This window comes from Capra hircus (genome assembly GCF_001704415.2).
Source record: "Capra hircus breed San Clemente chromosome X unlocalized genomic scaffold, ASM170441v1, whole genome shotgun sequence".
NCBI lineage: Eukaryota > Metazoa > Chordata > Mammalia > Artiodactyla > Bovidae > Capra > Capra hircus.
Window position 1 is genome coordinate 54,378,088 of NW_017189516.1, and position 9,530 is coordinate 54,387,617.

General features: G+C 41.0%; 1 pseudogene; it reads left to right on the forward strand.

Moving 5' to 3' along the window:
- The first annotated feature begins 241 nt into the window (after positions 1 to 241).
- Positions 242 to 808, forward strand: LOC102177424 (annotated as a pseudogene).
- The last annotated feature ends 8,722 nt before the right edge of the window (positions 809 to 9,530 follow it).

Sequence of the window (9,530 nt, forward strand, 5' to 3'; positions counted from 1 at the left end):
GGCCAACCCAGCACCATGCCATTGCTAAGGTATTATTCTAAAATTTCAGAACACTGGGTATAAAGAGATTCTAAAGTCTTCCAAGAGAAAAAAACAGCTCACAAATAAAAGCAATAGACTAGCTAGAAGGAAATGGAGTGATGCTATCAAACTTCCTTTAAAAAATAGTTTCAGAGAACTCATCCGCGTGCGCTCTCTCTCTCTCTTGTTCCCCCTGCTCCCTCTTGTGCCCACGTTCTACGCTGCCATGCCCTGCTCTCAAGAGGCACAAGTCGTCTCCCCCAGCAAGTGGCCCGGGCCACGGAGGCGGGAGATATGCGTCTCCTCTTTGCCCGGCTCTCAGCTCTCGGAGCACACCACAGCCCCCACCAACGGGTCCGCGTGCGCCGCGGGCTACGAGCTGTACAGTGCCTATGATTACACAGTACCACCAATGGAGAAAGTGCTTGTGAAAACTGACATTCAGATAGCCCTTCCTTCTGGGTGCTATGGAAGAGCGGCTCCTCGTGCTAGCTTGGCAGCAAAACACTTCATAGATGTAGAAGCTGGTGTCATAGATGAAGATTATAGAGGAAATGTTGGTGTTGTCCTGTTTAATTTTGGCAAAGAGAAGTTTGAAGTCAAAAAGGGTGATCGAATTGCATAGCTCATTTGTGAATGGATATTTTACCCAGAAATAGACGAAGTTCAAATTTTAGATGACACTGAAAGGGGTTCAGGAGGCTTTGGTTCCACTGGAAGTAATTAAAACTTATGCCAAGAACAGGAAATGAGAATGTACTTTTTTCTTGAAAATAAAGACTTTGCTTAAAAAAAATAGTTTCAATATAGAACGTTAAATACAACCATATTATCAATGTTTTGAGGGTAGTTTAAAAATATTTTCATACCTGTAGCATCTCAAATGAAACTATGTCTCAACGAAACTATGAGCCATGCCATGTAGGCCACCCAAGATGGATGACTCACGGTCCAGAACATGGAGAGTTCTGACAAAACTGATCCACTGGAGACGGGAATGGCAAACCACTTCAATATTCTTGCATTGGGAATCTCATGAACAGTATGAAAAGGCAAAAAGATATGACACTGAAAGGTGAACGCCCTGGTCAGTAACTGCCCAACATGCTACTGGAGATCAGTGGAGAAATAACTTCAGAAAGAACGACAAGATGGAGCCAAAGCGAAAACAACACCCAGTTGTGGATATGACTGGTGATGAAAATAAATTCCAATGCTGTAAAAAACGATATTGCATAGGAACCTGGAATCTTAGGTCTATGAATCAAGGCAACTCAGAAGTGGTCAAACAGGAGATGGTAAGAGTGAACATCTACGTTTCAGGAATCAGTGAACTAAAATGGACTGGAATGGGCAAATTTAATTCAGATGCCCATTATATCTACTACTGTGGGCAAGAATCCCTTAGAAGAAATGGAGTAGCCATCATAGTCAACAAGAGTCCAAAATGCAGTACTTGGGTGCAATTTCAAAAATGAGAGAATGATTTCTACTAGTTTCCAAGGCAAACCATTCAATATCACAGTAATCCAAGTCTATGCCCCAACACGTAATGCTGAAGAAGCCGAAGTTGAATGGTTCTATGAAGACCTACAAGACCTTCTAGAACTAACACTGAAAAATGATGTCCTTTTCATCATAGGGGACTGGAATGCAAAAGTAGGAAGTTAAGAGATACCTGGAGTAACAGGCAAGTCTGGCCTTGGAGTACAAAATGAAGCAGGGCAAAGGCCCTGCCAAGAGCACACACTAGTCATAGCAAACAACTTCTTCCAACAGCACAGGAGATGACTCTACATATGGACATCAACAAATGGTCCACACCGAAATCAGATTGATTATATTCGTTGAAGCTGAAGATGGAGAAGCGCTATACAGTCAATAAAAACAAGACCAAGAGCCGACTGTGGCTCAGTTCATTAATTCCTTAATGCACAATTTGGACTTAAATTGAAGAAAGTAGGGAAAACCACTAGACCATTCAGGTATGACCTAAATCAAATCCCTTACAATTATACAGTGGAAGTGACAAAAAGACTCAAGGAATTAGATATGATACAGTGCCTGAGGAACTATGGACAGAGGTTCATGACATTTTACAGGAGACAGGGATCAAGACCATCTCCAAGAAAAAGAAATGCAAGAAGGCAAAATGGTTGTCTGACGAGGCCTTACAAATAACCTGAGAAAAGAAGAGAGGCTAAAGGCAAAGGAGAAAAGGAAAGATATACCCATATGAATGCAGAGTTCCAAAGAATAGCAAGGAGAGGTAAGAAAACCTTCCTCAGTGATCAATGCAAAGATGTAGAGGAAAACAATAGAATGAGAGACTAGAGATCCCTTCAAGAAAATTAGAGATACCAAGGGAACATTTCATGCAAAGATGGGCACAATAAAGGACAGAAATGGTATGGACCTAACAGAAGCAGAAGATATTAAGAAGAGGTGGCAAGAATACACACAGAAGAACTATACAAAAAAGATCTTCATGAGCCAGATAACCACAACGGTGTGATCACTCACCTACAGCCAGACATCCTGGAGTGAGAAGTCAAGTGGACCTTAAGAAGCATTACTACGAACAAAGCTAGTGGAGGTGATGGAATTCCAGTTGAGCTATTTCAAATGCTGAAAGATGATGCTGGGAAAGTGCTGCACTCAAAATGCCAGCAAATTTGGAAAACTCAGCAGTGGCCACAGGACTGGAAAAGGTCAGTTTTCATTCCAATCCCTAAGAAGGGCAATGCCAAAGAATGTTCAAACTACCACACAATTTCACTCATCTCACACGGTAGCAAAGTAATGCTCAAAATTCTCCAAGCCAGGCTTCAACACTACATGAACCATGACCTTCCAGATGTTCAAGCTGGATTTAGAAAAGGCAGAGGAACTAGAGATCAAATTGCCAACATCTGTTTGATCATTGAAAAAAGCAAGAGAATACTAGAAAAACATCTACTTCTGCTTTATTGATTACACTAAAGCCTTTGACTGTGTAGATCACAAAAACTGTGAAAAATTCTTAAAGAGATAGGAATACCAGACCACCTTACCTGCCTCTTGAGAAATCTGTATGCAGGTCAAGAAGCAACAGTTAGAACGGGGCATGGAACAACAGCCTGGGTCCAAATAGGGAGAGGAGTATGTCAAGGCTGTATATTGTCACCCTGCTTATTTAATTTATACACAGAGTACATCACACAAAATGCTGCGCTGGATGAAGCACAAGCTGGAATCAAGATTGCTGGGAGAAATATCAATAACCTCAGATATGCAGATGACACCACTCTTATGGCAGAAAGTAAAGAGGAACTAAAGAGCCTCTTGATGAAAGTGAAAGAGGAGAGTGAAAAAGCTGGCTTAAAACTCAACATTCAGAAAACTAGGATCATGGCATCCGGTCCCATCACTTCATGGCAAATAGATGAGGAAACAATGGAAACAGTGACAAACTATTTTCTTGGGCTCCAAAATCACTGCACTGAGTGTAGCCATAAAATTAAAAGATGTTTGCTCCTTGGAAGAAAAGTTATGACCAACCTAGACAGCATATTAAAAAGCAGAGACATTAGTTTGCTGACAAAGGTCAGTCTAGTCAAAGCTATGGCTTTTCCAGTAGTCATGTATGGATGTGAGTGTTGAACCATAAAGAAAGCTGAGGGCCAAAGAATTGATGTTTTTGAACTGTGGTGTTGGAGAAAACTCTTGAGAGTCCCTTGGGCTACAAGGAGATCAAACCAGTCAACCCTAAAGGAAATCAGTCCTGAATATTCACTGAAACGACTGATGCTGAAATACTCACTGAAATGATTGAAGCTCGAATACTTTGGTCACCCGATGCGAAGAACTGACTCATTGGAAAAGATCCTGATGCTGGGAAAGATTGAAGGCAGGAGGAGAAGGGGATGACAGAGGATGAGATGGTTGGATGGCATCACCGACTCGATGGACATGAGTTTGAGCAAGCTCCAGGAGGTGATGATGGACAGGGAAGTCTGGCAAGCTGCAGTCCATGGGGTCACAGAGTCAGACATGACTGAGCAACTGAACAATAATAACAACTTGGTGTCGTATACTCTCTGGGTTTGGACAAATGTATAATGATATGTATTCATCATTACAGTATGACACTCTTTTCACTGCCCTAAAAATTATCTGTGCTCTGCTTATTCATCTCTCCTTCACCCCCATCCCCACCAACGAGCACCTGGCAACCACTGATCTTTTTACTGTCTCCATAGTTTGCCTTTTTAAGAATGTCACATAGTTGGAATCATATAGTATTGGTATATACTCATAAAAAATTAGAAAATAAATTAATCATCACAATTCCAGAAGACTGAGTCAATTGACATTGATATTTTGGTTTGAAAACTTAGAGCAAAATAATGATTAGACAGTCTTTCAAATGGATATTCTTTAGTGGTGTTCAGTGTTTATATAGAGAGGGAGTGTAGGAGAATGGCACAGCATTAGGATGCTTGCTAGTTCTAGCCTCTCTTAATATTCTCAGTAATGCAACTCCACTCCCCAAATTCTACACTTCACTCAGCTCTTGGTTCACCATCTTCACCTCCAACCAACTTTGCAAAGTGTTCCTTCCAACCATGCAGTGCAGTGTGTAAGAGAATTTCTGTCAGTACAACTTTCTCCATCTTGGCAACATTTCCAATGATGTTTTAGTGCTCCAGTGATCTTTCACCTGCTCCACTTCTTAGCCATTGGTGCCCTGGAATAATGTCCATGCCTTTTTCCCCACTCTGGCACCAAATTAAGCATGGTAACAAGAGATTATGTCAACATTGTCAGCAGCAGTGAAGACAAGTTAAAACACAATCTGCAATTTTCCAGTTATCATATAAATTTTAGCTTATCTTATTTTATGGTCACCTCCACCAAAATCTCTTTGTGAAGTGTTCACAGAGTTATTAACTTTGATCCATATCTAGTGTAAGGGAAAAAATATCAAACAACTGTTTATATATAAATACTTTAACTTGGATGGGTGGAATTGACTATAGATTAATGAACTTCATCAACAGAACACACTCACTTATTTCCTTGTAAGGGGGAAAAACAACTTGTGTAATCAGGGAGTCAAACTCACTGCTGTTTAACTTTATACTGTTATTGCTAAAAGCACAGGAGCAATGGTGACATCTTGTGTCAGGTTAAAAAGTAACAGGATCTTAATTCCTTATGGTGTCTACCGGGAATACTTTCAATGAGTCCGGGCTAACACTCATCTTTATCTGAGCATTTTAGCTGCAGATCAAATAGTAAAACAGTGCACTGGTTCTTCAGGTGCAGAGATTACATCTTCAGAAATGATGGGGAAAACTCTAATTGGCATTTGATTCATCCAACTGCCACCTCAAGAACATGGCAACCAGGAGTCCCAGTCTAGTTCTTCAACACAGCCCTTAAACCTTGCCAGGATATCCTACTAAAACACATGGGCTAGTGGGCCCATCCACCATCATTCTGCAGCAGCCAGAGGAGAGCTGTGGAGCTCTGTAATGACCGCAATTAGTTATCTGACTGCTCTGAGATTTTTCCCCATCTTTGGCAGGTCTTTGAATGTCACATGACATGACTGCAACCTCTGGAATCCAAAAGATACCATATCAAATACTGCTAGCAACAGATGCCTGCAAAGCCAAATCTCTTTGTTTCGTGTGCTCTTCATGAGAGCACTGGTTCTTAATCATAGCCATACAAAATCACTTGGGGAGCTTATAAAAATATCAATAACTGGATCCATTCTCACTTCAGTTCAGTTGTTTAGCCATGTCCAACTCTTTGCAGTCCCATGGACTGCAACACACCAGGCTTCGCTATCCATCACCAACTCTCGGAGCTTGCTCAAACTCACATACATTGAGTCAGTGATGCCATCCAAACATCTCATCCTCTATCATCCCCTTCTCCTGCTGCCTTCAATCTTTTCCAGCATCAGGGTCTTTTCCAATGAGTCAGTTCTTCACATTAGGTGGCCAAAGTATTGGAGTTTCAGCTTCAGCATCAGTCCTTCCAATGAATATTCAGGACTGATTTCCTTTAGGATGGACTGGTTGGATCTCCTTTCAGGCCAGGGAACTCTCAAGAGTCTTCTCCAACACCACAGTTCAAAAGCATCAATTCTTTAGTGCTCAGCTTTCTTTATAATCCAACTCTCACATCCACACATGACTATTGGAGAAACCATAGCCTTAACTAGACGGACCTTTGTTGGCAAAGTGATGTCTCTGCTTTTTAATGTGCTGTCTAGCTTGGTCATAATTTTGCTTCCAAGGAGCAAGCGTCTTTTAATTTCATGGCTGCAGTCACCATCTGCACTGATTTTGGAACCCAAGAAAATAAAGTCCGTCACTGTTTCCATTGTTTCCCCATCTATTTCCCATGAAGTGATGGGACCAGATGCCATGATCTTAGTTTTATGAATGTTGAGTTTTATGCCAACTTTTTCACTCTCCTCTTTCACTTTCAACAAGAGGCTCTTTAGTTCTTCTTTACTTTCTGCCATAAGGGTGGTATCATCTGCATAACTAAGGTTATTGATATTTCTCCCAGCAATCTTGATTCCAGCTTGTGCTTCATCCAGCGCAACATTTTGTGTGATGTACTCTGCGTATAAATTAAATAAGCAGGGTAACAATATACAGCATTGACGCACTCCTCTCCCTATTTGAAACCAGTCTGTTGTTCCATGTCCAGTTCTAACTGTTGCCTCCTGATCTGCATACAGATTTCTCAAGAGGCAGGTCAAGTGGTCTGGTATTCCCATCTCTTTCAGAATTTTCTACAGTTTGATGCAATCTACACAGTCAAAGGCTTTGGCGTAATCAATAAAGCAGAAGTAGATGTTTTTCTGGAACTCTCTTGCTTTTTCGATGATCAAATGGATGTTGGCAATTTGATCTCTAGTTCCTCTGCCTTTTCTAAATCCAGCTTGAACATCTGGAAGGTCACGGTTCATGTAGTATTGAAGCCCTGGCTTGGAGAATTTTGAGCTTTACTAGCATGTGAGATGAGTGCAATTGTATGGTAGTTTGAGTATTCTTTTGCAGTGCTTTTCTTTGGGAAATTACCCAGCACATAAAAACTAGGCTTCCCTGGTGGCTCAGACAGTAAAGAATCTGCCTGTAATGCAGGTGACCCAGGTTCTATCCTTGAGTGGGGAAGATCCACTGGAGAAGGAAATGGCAACCCACTCCAGTGTTCTTGCCTGAAGAATCCCATGGACAAAGGAGCCTGGTAGGTTGCAGTCCATGGGCTTGCAAATAGTCTGACATGAATGAGTGACTTTTACTTTCACTTCACTTTCATAAAAACTAAGCACCCTACACCATGGGTTGCTCTCAATTTCTGAGACTGATTGCATTTTGTGTATGGAATTGTATCTTCCAGGACTTCTCACTTTCTGAGATGGCCCACAGTCTATCTCTGGACTATGTATCTCCCTAAATAAGCTGGCTTTCCCACTTAGTTCTTAGGGCAGAGCCTCTTCACCCACTCATATCCCTCACAAGCGTTCTGTGCCTAGTACTTTGCCCCATGGTGAATTCCTTTTGTGCTGAGACATAAAGAACCAGAGCTTCAGTAAGTCCTGACACCAGGTGAGTGATTTTAATTAAAAAACAGTGGGTTTCATTCCCAGTCCATGAGTTCAAGTTCCAATTCGAGCTTTGGCTGGGTTTGGGTCCCCTCTGAGGTGCAACTGAGTCCAAGTTCAATCTGAGACAAGATGTGTGGTTTCACTTTCATTTATTCATTCATTCATCAAATACTGATTAATGACTATTATATATAGTCACTGTGCTAGGCATTGGGAACAGAGTGGAGAACAAAACAGACCAGGTCACACTCCCTTTGGAACTCCAGTCCAATACCTGGATTTAAATTATTTATGAAATGGTTATAACATTAATTAACAATTAATATTAATTCACATTAAATAAATTAAATTTTTATTCAGAGGAAAATGAATAATCTCCTTAATTATTAGAGACTGTGATCATTTTTGTTTCTTTGTCAAAGTACAAAGGAACTTCATGCTACAAATGAAATCCAAAGGCAAACGGAAAAGGAAAGACATACCCATTTGAATGCAGAGTTCCAAAGAATAGCAAGGATAGATAAGAAAGCCTTTCTCAGTGATCAATGCAAAGATGTAGAGGAAAACAATAGAATGGGAAAGATTAGAGATCTCTTCGAGAAAATTAGAAATAGCAAGGGAACATTTCACGCAAAGATGGGCACAATAAAGGACAGAAATGGTATGGACCTAACAGAAGCAGAAGATATTAAGAAGAGGTGGCAACAATACACAGAAGAACTGTACAAAAAAGATCTTCATGACCCAGATAACCGCAACAGTGTGATCACTCACCTACAGCCAGACATCCTGGAGTGAGAAGTTAAGTGGGCCTTAAGAAGCATTACTACAAACAAAGCTAGTGGAGGTGATGGAATTCCAGTTGAGCTATTTCAAATGCTGAAAGATGATGCTGGGAAAGTGCTGCACTCAATATGCCAGCAAATTTGGAAAACTCAGCAGTGGCCACAGGACTGGAAAAGGTCAGTTTTCATTCCAATCCCAAAGAAAGGCAATGCCAAAGAATGTTCAAACTACCACACAATTGCACTCATCTCACATGCTAGTAAAGTAATGCTCAAAATTCTCCAAGCCAGGCTTCAGCAATACGTGAACTGTGAACTTTCAGATGTTCAAGCTGGTTTTAGAGAAGGCAGAGGAACCAGAGATCAACTTGCCAACATTTACTGGGTCATCGAAAAAAGCATGAGAGTTCCAGAAAAATATCTATTTCTGCTTTATTGACTATGCCAAAGCCTTTGACTGTGTGGATCACAATCAACTGCGGAAAATTCTTTAAGAGATGGGAATACCAGACCACCTGACCTGTCTCTTGAGAAACCTATATGCAGGTCAAGAAGCAACAGTTAGAACTGGCCATGGAACAACAGACTGGTTCCAAATAGGAAAAGGAGTATGTCAAGGCTGTATATTATCACCCTGCTTATTTAACTTATATGCAGAGCACATCATGAGAAACGTGGGCTGGAAGAAGCACAAGCTGGAATCAAGATTGCCGGAAGAAATGTCAGTAACCTCAGATATGCAGATGACACCACCCTTATGCCAGAAAGTGAAGAGGAACTAAAGAGCCTCTTGATGAAAGTGAAAGAGGAGAGTGAAAGAGTTGGCTTAAAGCTCAACATTCAGGAAACGAAGATCATTGCATCTGGTCCCATCACTTCATGGGAAATAGATGGGGAAACAGTGGAAACCGTGTCAGACTTTATTTTTTTGGCTCCAAAATCACTGCAGATGGTGACTGCAGCCATGAAATTAAAAGACATTTACTCCTTGGAAGGAAAGTTATGACCAATCTAGATAGCATATTCAAAAGCAGAGACATTACTTTGCCAACAAAAGTCCGTCTAGTTAAGGCTATGGTTTTTCCAGTAGTCATGTATGGATGTGA